Source organism: Neovison vison, chromosome 5 (assembly GCF_020171115.1).
Source record: "Neovison vison isolate M4711 chromosome 5, ASM_NN_V1, whole genome shotgun sequence".
Taxonomy (NCBI): domain Eukaryota; kingdom Metazoa; phylum Chordata; class Mammalia; order Carnivora; family Mustelidae; genus Neogale; species Neogale vison.
This window is the reverse complement of record NC_058095.1, coordinates 97,500,341-97,516,312: the sequence shown is the minus strand read 5'-3', so window position 1 is coordinate 97,516,312 and position 15,972 is coordinate 97,500,341. Positions and strand designations below refer to the sequence as shown.

General features: G+C 34.4%; 1 long non-coding RNA gene across 1 annotated transcript in view; it reads left to right on the top strand.

The window, feature by feature from the left end:
* Positions 1–13,170, top strand: part of LOC122907017 — a 137,157-nt gene extending 123,987 nt beyond the window's left edge. Inside the window, exons 2-3 of the long non-coding RNA XR_006384666.1 lie at positions 3,804–3,924; positions 13,041–13,170. This is a non-coding gene — a long non-coding RNA (uncharacterized LOC122907017). The remainder of the gene's footprint in view (positions 1–3,803; positions 3,925–13,040) is intronic.
* The last annotated feature ends 2,802 nt before the right edge of the window (positions 13,171–15,972 follow it).

The following is a 15,972-nucleotide window of genomic DNA, read 5'->3' as shown; positions in this document are numbered from 1 at the left end:
CATTCAAAATGAAATACTCGATTTTCTGAGGTTGATATCCTTTATTATTTGGTGCTGTTTTATTTTCCTAATCCATAGAATAAACACATATAGCTTGGAACAGATAAAACAAGAAAATTTCTTACAATATTAAGTATAAAATTATCCAAATTATGTTTCACTAATTAAATTTCCTAATTTCCTTGCTCTAAAAATCATGTACAAAGAAGTAATGGCAACACAAGTTAGTAATCTTATTTACCATTTCAGTCTTGCCTCACCATTTTTTTTCCTACATTTGAGTTCCCAGTTCTCTAAATGTATTACGAGGGTTTCACATTTAATTATATCTATTCTATAATTGGGAAAACTTGAATTATTTGAAATTCTTTTGGAACAGTCTTATATTGAATTCATTTATATGCACATACAAAAAATTAAATGTCAAGGCTAGAGTGGCTTTCCCATAACCCTGCTCTATTAATGTCTTAAAAATTACCAAATGCTCTTATACCAGATCATGATGAGGTCAAGCTGGAATGTTAAATCTGACCTCTATGTATTCTATAAGGGATTGCTCAGTCCTATTACAATCCAGTAGTTTAAGTATAGATTTTCTGGCAGTCATCTTGCCTTTTATAATGGACTTAGATGGAACAGTACAACAAATGTGCCTTTTACTACTCTGAATGGGGTTATTGTAGAGATAGAAGAAGAAGCCATAAATAAGGGTGCAACATTTCCTTTATTGCCAAAACACAAATAGTCATATTGTGAATTGGAACATACTTACTTTGACTGTTGTAATAAGAGAAAGAATATAAGTTTTCTATGTTCAAAATAAAGTTGACCTTAGTATATAACAATCACTATAGTCTAAGAAGTATCTCTCTGCCCTACCTCCCTTTGGAGCAGCCCATTGTCCTATCCCTTTAATTCACACAATTGAATTATTTTTAAAATTAAAACAAAAAACTGACATTTTCTTTCGATTATCTACTTCTTGAAATTTTGTTTTTAAATTACTAAAAATCAATTATATCCTTAATTGATTGCCTTTTGTTTTCTGTGGTAAAACATAAAATACAAGTGTATTTTAGTTAAACATATTAATTTGAAATTGTTATAGTTCAAAAATAATTCCACATGACTCTCTTGAACTGCTTTTAAATTATAAGTAATCGTTATCATGATTAAATATTTAATTATCTATGCCACACTGCTTTTAAATCATCGATACAAGTGTTCACATGATGACTTGGTGCTAAAATTTCCAGTTAGTGCCTTTTTTTCCTTTGGTTTTTATTTTTGGTCACTCATTCAATTTACATGATAATGAAAACCCATTTTTGTTTCTTGTATTTTGTCTGGAATTTAGAAAAGATACTTGATTAGAAAAGAAAAACAATTTCTTTTCTTCGAAAAGAAAACAATGCATTTTAATTTTCCCTACTGTCTATTTTTGGGCTGTTTTGTTTGGATGGTGGATTAACACAATTTATAGATTAATGAAAGAAATTTCAGTTTTTATAAAATAATGTTAAAACAGACACAATCCCTACCCTCATGGTGTTTACAGAAGACAGTGATTAGGTTAAGAAGAAGGTAAAGGGGCACCTGGGTGGCTCAGTGGGTTAAGCCACTGCCTTTGGCTCGGGTCATGATCTCAGGGTCCTGGGATCAAGTCCCGCATTGGGCTTTCTGCTCAGCAGGGAGCCTGCTTCCTCCTCTCTCTCTGCCTGCCTCTCTGCCTACTTATGATCTCTCTCTGTCAAATAAATAAATAAAATCTTTAAAAAAAAAAAAAGAAGAAAGTAAATATATCTGAAGACATTGAAATCTTTTTCAACAGTATTTCAACAGTGGATTGTATGAATAAAAGAAATATATTAGAAAAGAAAATGTTCTTTTCTGCCTACATAACAGTACACATGATCCTAGAATAGAGGCATGAAAAATGCATGAAAAAAGTCGGGCATATGGTTTCAAACATCTTTAAACCAAGGATTACATGATTAAATTAAGTGATTAAAAAACAAAAGACCTTTTTTAAAATGTTGAATTCTAATACCTCAGGAATTATGTTTAAATCCAAAGGAAAACATGTCCTTCTCTTTTTCAGCTATTTTCCTTGTTTGTTTCAGAACACTCTCACATAGCTTAAAGACAATTTTATACATCATCATTTGTTGTGATGATATACCATCAAACAGTGAAGTCAGTTGACTCTCACTGAGCTTGCGTACCATTCCAAAGAAGAGAGGCTGATACCCCCAGATAATGTAATTTTTAAAGGCCTGATCTTTTATGGTAGGAGAGTCCAAGATGTAAAACAAAGTGACATTGTATTGATAATGAGAAGTCCGAGACTAGAAAATTCAGTAAAGAGCTGACTAGGTTAATAGACTGTACTATTTCAGGGCTGCTGTTTGGCTTTTCTTGCCTGCCCCAAGGCATTCCTGTTGTGATGTATTAAATCCACTTACCTGTACTCATTGATCAGTAACAAATTATTCAAAAATTGTAAGTACAAAGTTCTTTCTAATATTTTGATGAATATGAAGTAAATATAAAATGTGTCCTTACTTTCTAGTAACTTTGAGAATAATTGGAGACACTCATCCATTGAGAAATACCTTGTGGTCAAGAAATACTTGTGATCAAGTAAGAGACGATATCTCGGACTATGATAGCAAAGAAGGGCACTGATCATGAGAGCCATTGTTTGTCAAGGGCCTAGCATGTGTGTAGGGCTTTCCTCCAGAGCTGGACAGTGTTGAAAGGTTTGGGGGAAAAGATCCAAGTTTACATGGCCAGTAGTGTAGTAATCTGGAATTGGCATTCTTGGGGCTTGACTGGTATTTAAAGCAGGCTCTTTAAATTCCTCTGCCTGGAATATTCAACTACTCCAAGCACTCCAAGTTGGGCCTTTTCCCCTAACTGACCACTTAAGACTTCAAGCAACATTTAGCTGTGGCATCTGGTGAGTTCACGTCACCCAGATTCATTCTTCAGAGATCTCAAAAAAAGTGGTTCTTTCCCTTAAGTATATCTCTTGGCAATGTAGTCCTTTCTAAGAGACTCTTTGGCAGGTTTCTTCATCTGAAAGGTGTGCATCTGGTCCACACAAGCACTTGTCCTTCCTTGGCTAAGTTGTACATAGGAGTACAGTGAGTTCCTAACATGGCCCTATCTCTTTGCTCTGCTGCCTTAAGTGCACATGGGCATTGCTATGCTTACATTCCTTTTACCTGAATCAGACACCAGATATGAATCAGACTAATTCATAATTACATGAGATATAAGGAAACAATTGCTCCGAAGTACAACTTTTTTGATAACCCAAGTAACATAAATTTCTCTCCTATGTTTTCATGAAAAGAATTGTATACACACATCACACTTTATGCAAAACTCAGTTCCAGAGGTATGAAGAGCTTAAGAGTGAAAGCCAAAGCTTGAAAATTTTGGAATGTTTTTAGGACTTCAAAATAGAATTTCTTAAAATATATTTTTAAAAGCCCCAAAAGAAGAAGAAAACTAAATGAAGTGATCAGAAGAAATTCAAAAATTATAATTCAGAAAACTTTTCCGAGATAAAAGTGATTTGAAGTTAAATGTTTAAAGAGCTCACTGTACACTTAAGAATATCAACCCAGAATGACACACCCAAAGATGTTCTAGTACAATTAGTGGGTTTAAGAGAAAAAATATTCTTTGACTCGGGGAACATGCAATTTATTGGAGATTATAATTAAATAATCATACTTTTCAAGAGAAGCTCTGTTCAAATAAAACAAAATTCTCTCATTTCTTTCCTTTAGATTCTGAAGGAAAGAAGACATGAGCCAAGCATTTTGCATTCAGTGAAACTGACTTTCAAGTGAAAAGAGTGCCAGGAGTCTTCAGCTCTTTCTGAAGAATCTACTAGAGATTGAGCTTCAGGTAACCTAATGACCTGAGAGTTTTCATCAGAAGGAATGATGGGCATTGAATATGGAGTTCTTAGTAGGACTAAGACAAAATGAAGGCTAAGAGAATGAGAGTATAGTACATAATAGCTAAAAATGTAGGAAGGGATAAAAAATTGGGGAGAGCATATGCAAAAAAAAATTTAGTGTTTTTAGTACTCATGTGGTAGTAGTATTAATATTGTTAATTTGAGACTATTCTACATGTAATATGAGTTTAAAACAAATGAGTGATTATGGGATTTTCTATTCTATCATAGCCTGTGTCCTTGGGAATCAATGTTCTCAGTGTAGAAGGAAGGGGAAAAAATGTAATAACTGAGAGATTAAATAAAAGTACTATGATCCTAAATTTGAATTGTAAGTATCAATATGAACTCATGAAGTATTTCTCTCTTTCCTTGTGGAAAGCAACTAGAAACTAATCACCAACCCAGTAGTAATGAGTATTGTATCCTTATTGTGTAGATTGTATTCTTGGAATACAATTTCTCATTAAAAGAAATCAGAGCTTCTTAAAAAATTTCTAATTCTAGATTTAGGGGATGAAATGTACAAGATAAACCTAAAATAGCTTGACATTTCATGGCTAGGAAGCTATCAAATACTACTTGAAAAGGTTCCTATTGGCCAAAGGTTGAACAATGTAAATTTCAATCATGGGAATAATTACAGTGGTTTGAAACTCATCAAATATGTTTAAATCCATGTGTTCATAATGGCATTTAAAAAAATGATCACTTTCAGAGGATAATAAGAAACCAGTTTATTATCTTGAAAACTAATAATGAAGTAAAGACTTAAACATTTATCCTGCTTTCCTTTATGAACTGTGACACTGAGTAACCAAATAATAAATGAGGGAAACATCTCTATGTGAATATATTCCGACTTATAAATGAAAAAAGAATTAAAATGTAATCATACTACAACCCTCAATAAATTCACAAATGTAGGTAGTTAGCATCAGTGGCTGCTCATATAAAAAAGAAAATCAGATATATACTTCTTGGTGGAAGCTCTCAGCACTACCAAGAGTCATGGAACCGAAATCGGATTCACATACTGATTTTCAGAAAAACAGAAGACAGGAACAAGTTGAAATGCAGTACTGAATATGCAATTTGCAAATTCTAGACTGTGGAAAACTATGATGTGTAGAAAAAACTTGGGTTTTTCAACAGGTAAACAGTAACAGAAATAAGTTATAGATAAGAGAATTAAAAGATATCAAAAAAATTTGTATAGAGTCTGGACTAAACTTAGCATCTAGATACATTTGACTGATAAAACTAGGAAAAATGCAAGGAAATAATTTCTATAGAAGTCCATAACAGTTCCTTTTGGGAGGAAGAAGTAGATTGAAATTGGTATGGAATATATTGGGGGATTTTGTTGGGGGCCTAGGACAGAGTTCTAGCAAAGTGTTACCCATTGACCAGATGGTGATTAGAAGGTTCTTCATAGTTGAGTAATTCATTAAGCTATGCATTTGTTTATGTGCTTTTCTGCATTTCTAGTTGACAATAAAAACATTGTTTTGAAAAAGCATCTGCAAAAAGGGAGGGAGCAGAGGCAAGCGAGAGTTGAATTCACATGAGAAATGTTGAGATACTGAGGCATGTTTAAATTCCTTGATATTTATATAATCTCCTTGTTTAACTTTCTCAGTTGTAAAATACAACAACAAGAAATCCACAGCATCCCCATTACCTACAGGAAAAATTCAGACTCCTTAATATGTGGTTTCTTATTTGGCGACCCCCATTTCACTAACACACATCCTATGTTGCTATTATCTGCCAGGCCCAGTCAGATGGAGTCAGACAAAAATCCTCACTATTCTTTGAACATTTGGTATTCTTCTTATGCTTTCATGTCTTTGCGATTCTCTGCCCCTGCAATAGTACTATTCTTCCTTCAAAACGCAGTTTAAAGGTTATTTTCTCTATGAACTCTTCCTTTTCCCCAGGCAAAATTATTTGCTGTTTTGTCTGTGTTCCTATGTCATTCTACACACACTTCGGTTTAAATCGTTGTAATATTATCAGTCTACATGTCTTTTTCTCCCTAGACTGGAGCTCTTCAAGGAAACATATTTACTTTTGTTTTCCCAGTGCTTGCACAGTGCTTTGCATAGGAGTGAATGAATAAATGAATGAATGAATGGAGACAGGAATTGAGTAGCTCCAAAGATACTTTGCCTAAGGAAGCCAGTGGATTCAGGGGTAAAATGTAGATGCTGCAATCAACTATCTATAAATGACAAAGCCACAAGCCTGCTGAAGCTCGTCCTGTGTGTCACTATGTCACTATGTGTCACTATGTCTGTGTTCTCACATCTTAAGCTTTGTTTTGTCACTTCTGTAACCATCTTCAGTGGATCCCAGTGAAGGATTTGAAAGAGACATTTGGGTTCTTCAGTCAGCATGGCCCTTTTCCATAGACTGTAGGTGTTGGTTCTCCACTTGACTTTTTTGTGGTACTTGATCCATCAGCAAGGGTGTAGTCATAGCTCCCACAGAGGCTATAATACAGTTAGAACTCTGGTTTCTTGAAGTCCTAACAACATCTTGATAAAATGTGGGCCATAAAATGAAAAGGGAAGTAATAAATAAAATCATATTAATAGGTCCTATTAATAACACCATTTTAATTTCATGAGATAGCAGAGATACTGAGAACTTAAGTAACTTGCTCAGGTCACACTGCAGTAAGCAGAAAAAGCAGAACCTGAATTTAGGCAGCAACCTGCTTTTGCTACACTCAGTATAAGCACTAAATAAATAGTAGTTATCATTCCTGTGAATCTTGTGTCTAATAGTAGGAACACAGAAAACTGGAAGGCCTCTCTCAGATGGATCTGGAATCAAGTATGTCTTTTTTAGTCTAATTTAGCAGGATAAGTAAATTAGTCCCAGTTATAGAAAGAATAGAAACATGTAAAAAATAAATGCAATAAAAACTATTTTAGCTCAGCTCAGGAAAATTTTTAATATCTTCTTTGTGTTTTTAATGTTCCCTGGAGGGTAAATTACACAAGCTTCTCTTTTGATATACAGAACACATCTACTACTTGAAAAATAAATGGCAAAGGTGACTTTGAGTCTATGCATAGTTTTAACCTTTGGCCCACTTCATTTATATTTGGGATCAAAAACTGAAGTTACATTATTTATGCCTACTCTTGCAACTGGATATTGTCAGTATTTTAAGTGTTTTAAAATATGGATGTTTCTTTATAAATGTTCTTTCCTCTAAAAATTAAATGTAATGGTCTTCAACTTCCAAATCAGTTAATTAGTAAGTTTCCTCTTGCAAATGAGAAAATTAAAGAATGTCATTAAAGAAATGCATGCTGCTCTTTTAAGTAATATATAAATATTAGGATATTGTGTATTATATTTTAGAAATGTCCTAGAATTTTTTGAAGAAAAAGATTATTTATCTGTCTGTATTCCCATTTTTTATTTCTTTTCTTCTGAAAAGAGTAAAATGAGTCACATAATTTTCTCTTTATCTGTCTAGGTTTGGACAGTCAACAATAGCACACCACTTTAATTTTTGGTGTATTTGTGTAACTGTAAATATTTTAGGAATTTTTTCTTAGCTCTCTTTATATGAGATTTTGGCCCACATTATGAATGGAATTTCCTTATTGGTTTCTTGCAACTCTATATCATGACACAGTTGTAGATAGGAAAAAATGTTCAATCATTATTACATCAATGAAGTCTAATACTCTAGGGCTAATATTTATACATGGCAACCTTTGAGAATGACTATAAGGATAGCATTTTAAAATTTCTTTGTCCAGGAGAAAAATAAATGAAAAGGCATTATTTGAATAATGTATGAACTCTGAAAAGTAAGTAATAGAAAGATCTAGGGAAAAACATATTTGGAAAATCAGAAGTTACTTCCAAAAGAGCTATCATGTCTGAAGAAAAATTTTTATCAGGTATTTCATAGTTATAAAAACATTAAATTAAACTGTTGAAATAACTTAGTTGTATTGTAGAGACTGAGATATAAAAGAAAAATTCTAATTTGAGAAAAATTCCAACTTCTTTGCTCCAAATCGGAACAAAGCCTTGTTAAATATTTCTCTGACCTTGTAATTTTTTTTTCCAAAGAAGGAAACAGTTCTCCTTTCTTGGGGCCACTTGGGCTTCCCATTTGTGATGGTCTTAATAAAATATTTCAAATGGTTTTCATTATTTAAAATTCCTGTCACTTGATCTTCAGCACACCCAGAGCAGAGCAAATATTATCACTATTTTCTCTGTTTTCACAGGTTCATTATTCTTTTATCCATTCATTTACTTGTCATGTACTAACATAATAATAGCTATCATTAATTCATCACTTACTGTGTACCAGACAGTGTTTTAAGTGTTTTACATATACAAAGTCCCTACTGCCCAGCATTATTATTTCTAATTTTAAAGAGAGGCAGCTGAAGTCCAGAGAAGTGAAGTAATTTTTTCATAAGCACATAGCTAGTGAATGGTAGAGCCCAGCTTTGAACCTTGCACTCTAGCTCCAGAGCTGGCATTTTTAATCACTCTTCTGCTCTTTTGGTATGGTAGCTTTAAAAGTCAACTAAAACTTGTGGTCTTATGGAAGACACAGGCAGAGTAAAACATGGAAACAATTACTTGTTCATTCAAATGAAGATTTACTGAGTGTTCATTCTGTTTCAGACACTGTGCTAGGTGCTTTGTGGTAAACTAGACCTACCTTGTCCTTACTCTCACAGAGCTTACAGTTTAACTTTGAAGGTGCCCATTAAACAAACAATGATAGTACTGTGAAACAAATGTTTTGACAGAGGAAGTACAGAAATCCACAGAAACCTTTCTCAGGAGTGATTCAAGGTTTCCCAGAGGTGGCGGTGATTAAGCTGAGATCTAAGAAATGAATTGACTTTTCTGCCTTATTGTTGAGTCTGTCTAACCTAAATCCTAGGCTCTTTCCACTAGGTGACAGAAATAAAATTAGGAACAAGAAAACTATAGTATCAGATACAATATTATTTTAAAAGTATAAGAATATACATAGGTCTACTAATAAATTTGAAAGACTTTGTAACAGATAATACTACATAAAAATATATATTGTCAAAATTCATTCAGGAGTTACATACTAGAATAGACCAAAACCAATGGAATAAATGAAACAAGTTCTCAAAAAAAAGTACCTACTTCTAAGGGCCTGTGAGTCCTTTGAAATTTTCAAAGAATGGATAATTCTCATGCAATATAAATTTTCTGAACCTCATTTATAAAGATGTGTAGCTTCCATGTTTATTTTATGAAACTAACATCTTGATACAAAAACTTGACACAGGACAAAAATGAATTTGAAAGTAAAAATGCTAAAGAAAACAACAGCTAACCAAACTGAGTAAGATTAAAAGGAATTGCTTCTCACAACCAAGCATAGTTGATGTCATGCATGTAAGGATGGTTTAATAATTGTAAATATTAGTGCCCCGGGGTGGCTCAGTTAGTTAAGCATCTGCCTTTGGCTTGTGTCATGATCCCAGGGTCCTAGGATCAAGCCCCACATCATGCTCCCTGCTCCATGGAGAGCCTGCTTCTCCTCCCTCTGTCTGCCACTCCCGCTGCTTGTGCTCTCTGTCTGTCAAATAAATACATAAAATCTTTAAAAAATTATAAATATCTTAATATAGTTGATTGATATGTCCAGTTATCTAAAGGGAATTTGACGAATTCCAAGATTCATTATGATAAATAAAAATCTTAAAAAAATTATAAATATCTTAATATAGTTGATTGATATGTCCAGTTATCTAAAGGGAATTTGACGAATTTCAAGATTCATTATGATAAATAAAAATCTTAAAAAAATTATAAATATCTTAATATAGTTGATTGATATGTCCAGTTATCTAAAGGGAATTTGACAAATTCCAAGATTCATTATGATAAATAATCTTTAAAGACTTGAAAGTCACTTGGATGATATAATACAGGAATGATGCATGGTTGGCTTAATACAGGAGTAATATGATTTATAATTTAGGAGATTAAAGAAGAAAAATTTGATTATCTTAGTAAATGGAGGAAATGCATTCAGTAAAATTCAACATCTTTTCATATAAAAATTTTTGATCAAAAGAAAGGAACTTCCTGATTAACACAAAAACAAAACCAATACAGTTAGAGTCACTCTTTAAATGAAGAAGTTTCAGAAGCATTCTCCTTAAAATCAGAAGTAAGATCATGATATCTTTTACCATCTCTAATCAACACTGTTTAGAGGTCCTAGCCTAGTAATTAGGAAAATGAATGGAAGAAAAGTACAAGGAATAGAAAGGAAACAAAAGTATTATTAGTCCCAGATACAACAGTACAAAGACAACACCCCCAAGTACATAACATTGATTAAAAACTTTACATATATTTATGGACACAGCATCAATTAAGATCAATTAAGAAAAGTCAACTGAATTTTTATGTACCAATTACAGAACATAGAAAACCTAATTTAACAAAAAGATATTACTTATAACAGCTTCAAAAATATCAAGTACCTTAGCATGCACTCAGAAAGTGCTAAAAGTGGCCCTACCTTTGCCATGGGAGTTTTAGAAAGCTGCTGAGTTCTTTTGGTCAATTCCTTCCTACAGTTTCAGGCTCATTTCCTGATCTCTACAGGTATCCATCATCTATGGGGCTAAGTGGAGCCCAAGCCTGTTAGCCACATGAGCAAGGGCTTATGATGGTATTTAGACTGAAGAGGACGTGGAGATGGGGCTGCAAGGATACAAAGAGAAATCTGGGAGAGTAGGGAAATCACTGAGGAGAATCAAGAGAGCTAAATGCTGTCATTTGCCATGTGAGCCTAGTCAAAAAATCATTCTCTTTAGTAATTGTTTTTTGTGTGTTTGTGTTTTTAAGATGTTATTTATTTGACACAGAGAGAGAGAGAGAGGCAGGAGCCCAATGCAGGGCTCAATACCAGAACTCTGGGATCATGACCTGAGCCAAAAGCAGATGCTTAAGGACTGAGCCACTCAGGTGCCCCTAGTAATTGTTTTATAAAATAAGAACAAAAAGACTCACCTCACAGAATGGCTGGGGAGAAGAAAGTGAAGTAGTATATGTGAAAGTATCATACACAGGATCTTGTATTTAACATTCTGTCAGCGAATGTCATTTTTTTCCTGGATAAGATACAGTCCCTAACGTCCTAAAGGAGAGGACTGTCCCCACCTGCTGATTTGTAACAACGGCCAACAGCAGCAGTACTCAAAGGGCTTTCATGCAATACACTGAAGCCTGATGAAATAGGTGCCAGCACCATCCTCATTTTACAGATGAGCCCACATGGAGTTGTTCCTCTACGCACCTGTCAAGTTGTCTACATTAGTGGCAGAGATCGACGTTAGCAGGAATCAGGAGACTGTAGCCCTCATTGGTCCACCCAATGCTGGCTCACTGCATTGTCAGCCCCACTAGCTGCCAGTTCATTGTAGTCTTACTTGTCTTACTTGTTGCCTTTTTTTTTTTTTTAAGATTTTATTTATTTATTTGACAGAGAGAGATCACAAGTAGGCAGAGAGGCAGGCAGAGAGAGAGAGGAGGAAGCAGGCTCCCTGCCGAGCAGAGAGCCCGATGCGGGACTCGATCCCAGGGCCCTGAGATCATGACCTGAGCCGAAGGCAACGGCTTAACCCACTGAGCCACCCAGGCGCCCACCTTTTTTTTTTTTTTTTTTTTAATTTAATAAGTCATACCTTTAAAAGTCCGTGTATACCTGAAGTAAGACATGGCCCCATTAGCTTCCTCATGGCCTTTTGTTGAGGGCAGAAGTGTGTACAAACTCTTCTATATCCTCAAACCCTTCTAGGACACATTTTTGAGTTGGTAAGCTTCCAGTGTAAAGAAAAATATCAGGTGATTGTGTTTGAAAGACAAGAATATGAAACATGTAACAGTGCCCGTCAAACATATGCTACCTACCATTATCATCACCATATCACTATTATTCTCATCATCATAGTCAATCCTTTTCACCACAGGAGAGTTGCTGCAAGCATCAAGAGTAAGAAAAATGTAATTTCCAAACAGCACATTTAATGATTCCACTCAGACTTGGCCGGTTTCTTTGGACTTATATTCCATTGGTCAAATATGCCAGGCACAATGAAGTATTCAATAAATGTCAGAAAATATTGCTTTACGGGTGAACAAATTAGTATTTGAGGAACTCAAGTCCAAGGATATATAGTTAGTATTTGGCAGTGCTACATTCATATATAATTCAGTGAGGTTTGTTTATTCTAGATCTTTTGTTCACTCCTTTCCCATAATGAGTAATTTTTACTCAATGAGTAAAATTTTAGTTAAATGAAAAATTCACATTTTTAACCTTCCCTATTTCTGTAGAAATTAATACTTGTTCCAGAAGGAACAAGTACAGACCAGGATAGAACTTTGCACTAGAGGCTGCTAGGTAACTTGTATAAGGAACTTGGACATAGAGAGATGTGGAAGGTTTCTAAGCAGTGGGAAGAATTAATCAAGACAAACTTAATTACTCCAATTCAATGAGAATTTATCCAACATTTTAGAAAAGGACTTTATAAAGTATGCTAATATATTTTCAGTAATTTTAATTCTATAGCTAACCCTCAGAAATATAAATTTATAATCTGTTCCTTACTTAACAAAATATATTAACTGAGATCTTAAAGCCTTAAAGAATAATGTGACTCTGTATGAGCCACATCTTATTATTTCCATTTTCAAAACACCTTTGGTTTTGAATTTTAGAAAGTTTTATGATATGCCAACATAGTACTATATCTTACCTTGGTAGATCAAACTAATTTAAATTTATAAATTAACATTTACAAAAAGTTCTTAGGCTTAACAAGTCTGATCTCACTGAGCCTAATCATAAATGTCTTTGGAAAATTTATTAATATAGGGCAATATCCTCACAGTTTATGCTAATCTTCAAAACATATATTTTATTGACTAATTTAGATAAATTACTGCCTAAGTATAATTCTTTGTATGTGAAAAATAACCCGCTTAAAATTTCTTTCTACAGAATTCAATAAATCTGAAGACTACGCTTTAAAAAAAATCGTCAGAGGAAAGGAATTTGTAGAAATAAAACTAGAAACATCCAGAATCTTGATGGTGTGCCAAACCAGATGTCAACTGGAGCTCGACCAAAACCCAAGGTAAGTAGCTTTATTGCAGAATATTCTGGGTGGAGTGTCATGTCCCATGCAGTAAAGTCAGCACCACGTTCGCACGTTCTCTATTAGTTTTTTGTTTTAAACTTAGCATTAAGGTTGACCTGTTTTTCATTATGACGCGATTTGTAATAAATATATATATATATATATATATATATATATAAAATATAGTTAGTATTTATAAAAAAGGGGAAAAATGCAGGCAGTAATTTTGTTAAGGCAAGATGGCTAGTTCATTTTCAAAGGTAGAGCCATAGCAGAGGATTATAAGCACTTCAATTAATTCTTTCATTATTAGTGAAAACTCTTGCTGCAATTGAAAATCTCCTTGAACTATTATTATAAAAGTCTCCCCTGTTGGGTTGGTCCATATCCCACTACGGTTACAGAAAGGAGGTATCAGAAATGAGGTATCACACTGTGGGACACATCTGTGAAACATCAGCTACAAACAGTAACTGCACTTTAAATAATTGTCTTTGTGCTGTAAAGCTAAATAATACCCAGTGATTTTTTTGTTGTTTTATTTTTTGGTATATTTTTAATGAGGAAAAATTGACCAGCCTTTCTTATAGATATTTTACAACTTTTGTAACTTTCTCCCAAATCTCTAATTTTTTCCACTTTTTAAATTGAATCTGAAAATATATTTTCATAAATTCTTACCAACGTTGTATATAGAGGGATGTCAGTAATAACTGGTAAGATTTTGTACAGTTGCATATGGTTCTTGATTTTACGATGCCTTGGCTACTTTACAGTGTTAAAAAAAAACAATAATAATTGTGCCAACGAATATGAAGGGCAAATATTATGTGTCTTCCCAACAGGAAACAGCAGAAACTTCCTAAATTACCTCAAGGAATAATTTAAGAGATTACTTATATAGGGATGGTCACAATTAAAGGAAGCCATCTCTAAGATGGTTGACCCACAAGATTTTCTGTCCTTTGTGGGGGAATACAGCCACAATCAAATTAAGTATGACAGGAAAAGGTGCAGGGAATAAAAACCTATCTCTCTCTCTCCCAACTTCTAACCTCCTCTGGGACCTTCCATGGTTGTTCTCATCGGGAAATCCAGAGGGAGGTATACTCAATTTAGCAATTGTGCCCCACAAGGCAAGGTGGTAAAAAGCAAAGAATAGTTTTAAAGGGTCAAATAAAAAGTATTTAACATGCATTAAAATAAAAATAACATGGCAGTACCATTATTAAATATGCAATATGTTCCAGACATGGTACTAAGCTCTTCACACACGTTACCTATTTAATTCATACAGCTCTACAATATAGGCATTATTACCTTCTTTTTAAAAAGATTTGTCTATTTATTTAAAAAAGAAAGACAGAGATCATGCACGCGTGCGCGCACATGCGCGCGCGCGCACACACACACACACACACACACACACACTGGGGGCTGGGTAGTGTGGAGGGGAAGAGGGAGAGAAACCCAAGCAGACTCGATGCTGAGCATGGAGCCCCATGGCTCTATCTCATGACCCCAAGATCAGACCTGAGCCAAAACCAAGAGCTGGACACTCAAACCAACTACACCATCCAGGCACTCCTTCATTTTTTTTAAGAAGAGAAACCTGACCTTCACAACAACATCATGAAATTGGTGGGATAGGTATGAATGTTATCCTGATTTTACAGATGAGAAAATCAAGGCCTATTAAGTCACTTGCCCAAAGTGGCAAAATTAGTACTTGAGTGTGAGCCTTCATACTCTTTCTCATTTTGCCATACCAACGTACATGGCTTTGGGGAATTTTCATAACGCCTTTAAGGAAAAAAGATGAGGGGCGTCTGGGTGGTTCAGTGGATTAAGCCGCTGCCTTCAGCTCGGGTCATGATCTCAGTGTCCTGGGATCAAGTCCTGCATCGGGCTCTCTGCTCAGCAGGAAGCCTGCTTCTCTCTCTCTCTCTCTCTCTAATAAATAAATAAAAATCTTTAAAAAAAAAAGAAAAAAGATGAATATTACTAAGTGAAAGAAACCAATCTGAAAAGGCTACATACTATATGATTCCAACTATATGACCTTCTGGAAAAGACAAAACTATGGAAACAGTAAAAAGATCAGTGGTTGCAGGGGTTGGTGGGGAGAGAAGGATGAATAGGTGGAGCACAGAGGATTTTTAGGACAATGAAACTATTATCTATGATACTACAGTGTAGATACCTGTCATTAGATATTTGTCAAAATCCACAAAATTTTTGCCACCAGTGAACCTGAAGGTAAGCTAGAGACTTTAGGTGATAATGATTTGTCAGTGTTGGGTTCACCTGGAACAAAGGTAACACTCTGGTCAGGAATGTTGGCAGTGGGGGAGGCTGTGCATGTGTGGGGGCAAGGGTACATGGAAATCTCTGTACCCTCTAATCAGTTTTCTTGTGAATGTAAAACTGCTCTAAAAAGTAAGGTTTATTTTCTAACTAAAAGGGGAAAGAAAAATAGAGTACATCTTAATTATATTTACTGTGATCCAGATTTTGTTTCTTTTTTGGTGAAGAATGACTAATACTTAGTGTTGAACTTTTATATAAGGCTTTCTCCTCAGAACCTTCCTCAGCCCAAGAAGAATACATTCATTACAAATTGATTGACTTTTTTTTAAGATTAACAATGAAAGTTAAAAAGGGGAAAGCCATTATTTTTCATGTGATGCTATATTCCATTGCCTATTGCCTTTTAAAGGAATGTAATTTATTAAAGAGGTATTTGGGACCTCTTTTAGCTGATTTTCTTTTTTTTTTTTTTAAAGATTTTAT